Raw genomic sequence first — 1,999 nt, 5'->3', positions numbered from 1 at the left:
AGAATAATCATTATCATAGAAAATGTATGTGATTGTTGCAGATTAGCATCTCTAGATCCAAGCTCGGTCAACCGTAGATTGAAATCGGTCCTTTTCAGGACCACTCAAAACGTAATACGTTGGTACAACTATCTTGTCACATTAAAAGAATAGACATTATAAGGAATAAGGGGTACTTTCTGAAATTCAGTGACGTTACAGCGAGCGATTGTATCTCACTCAATTACATGCAGATAAACAGGGACACTACGACAATACTCCTAGTGTTATTGGCCTAGTGTAAGCAGTCTTGCAGGCTGACTCGCGACGTCATCTACGCTCCGTTTAAGCGCGCTCTGATTAGTCGCATTACTGCAACTTCAACCTTGATTATCTCGAAATTTTGATATATGAAATAAAAAATGAAAATATACGTATTCATTAGAAATTGACAAGGAATACAACGATGTTACTACATTGCGTTTCATAACGAACACTCTGTATATACATATTTTACGCTTTATAACTGGGGCGGGCGAGGAACCTCTGCAGCCCCCTACCTCAATATTTGCTCCCTATTATCGCAGAAGTAGGCTATACAGGCTATGCAGTCAGCGGGTGCATCACACACCGAGCACAGCGTACACATATTCCCACACGCAGGGCTATTGCGGGGTCAATCTGCAGGTAGTGCATTACATGCACTGTGTACCCTGCTCTGTCCTCGGCAGTCTGCGCGCACATGCACCCGTAGCACAGTTCCTCCTCCACGCCCCGCACATATAAGCACTCGAAAAAACACCGCCCTTCGTGGAAAGGGGCGAAGAAATCGTTGAAGGGCGGCGGTATACCGTCTAGCAACGGCCCCTCAAACGGTCCCTCCACCCCCTCGGGCGGTGTATCAGGCCTCCTTGGTGCCATAATCTGTAAAATTTCAATTTTTTTTTAGTAAATCTGTTTAAATCAAATAAAAACCGGTGCAGACTTAAAATTATTACCCTTACCGCTCTAGTAATATGCGACGCTAGTTTAATGCCTGATGGTGGTGCTACCGTGCGCGTCGTCCTATTTTGCAGCGTCTAGAAATAAGGGTAAAAGGTGACAGATATACAAAAACATTTTTAAACTCAAATAATATACTAAATAAATATATACGCTGTTATACGTACCATTCTTTTTTATACCCTGTAAGATATTGTGGTGCTAGATAGGCGACAGGATGACGGATCGTCTAGAAATAAAGGAAAAGATGTGAGACATACAAAAACTTTTTTTTAAATCAAATATTATACTAAATAAATATATACGCTATTATACATATCACTTTTTAAAAATACGCTCTGAGTATGCGCTCCCAACTCTTTTCACTTCACTATCACTATCACTTCTTTTTTTATTGTCGCTTCTATTGCTTGTCACCAAGGTAATGACAGGATGCTGCGAGGACGGCTCACAGGTAACCATCTATTTCCCCACCATAGCTCTGATTTTTTGCATAGTTGCAAATAAGAGATACATGTAGCAGTTTACGCTGCTAAGACAATGGTACCCCCACGCCTGATGTATTTGGCGCATCGTTCGCTAGATGATCCAAAAGAAGGGTACCATCATTCCAACAGTTACGTGGTATGTGGAGGATTGACCCCGAGCAAAATATTAGTGGGTTGGATATCCAACCATCGATAGCTAAAAGTATCCAAAAAGTATCGTCAATAGGCGCGATACTTGTATAATATAAGGTATTTCTTACAAAAAAAGTAACGAGAAAAGTAGTCGGAAACTTCAGTTTATTAAAAATTCACGCAACAAAAACGCCTGATGTTAAAATAGCCGATCTAACTAAATATGGCATCCAATTAAACGAAATAATAAGAGAAGCAATAGAAATAGAAAATCATCAGAGAACAAAAACATTTTATGAGGAAGCAATAAGTTAGATCACGTATGCCATTTATATCTTGGCCGGATTAATAATATTGTACTTAATGAATAAGTTTAAAATATTTTATCTTCTTAAATA

The 1,999-nt window shown here is 39.5% G+C and overlaps 1 long non-coding RNA gene across 1 annotated transcript; it reads right to left on the bottom strand.

Annotated features, from left to right (window-relative positions):
• Positions 1 to 819: 819 nt before the first annotated feature.
• LOC112494428 lies at positions 820 to 1,212 on the bottom strand. The gene is made up of 3 exons (XR_003059826.1): positions 1,149 to 1,212; positions 984 to 1,058; positions 820 to 903 (listed from the first exon to the last, which is right to left on the bottom strand). It is a non-coding gene; the product is annotated as an uncharacterized LOC112494428 (long non-coding RNA).
• Positions 1,213 to 1,999: the final 787 nt, after the last annotated feature.

Source organism: Cephus cinctus, unplaced genomic scaffold, assembly GCF_000341935.2.
Source record: "Cephus cinctus unplaced genomic scaffold, Ccin1 Ccin1_scaffold0032, whole genome shotgun sequence".
Lineage (NCBI taxonomy): Eukaryota > Metazoa > Arthropoda > Insecta > Hymenoptera > Cephidae > Cephus > Cephus cinctus.
This window is presented reverse-complemented; position numbering and strand designations above follow the sequence as displayed.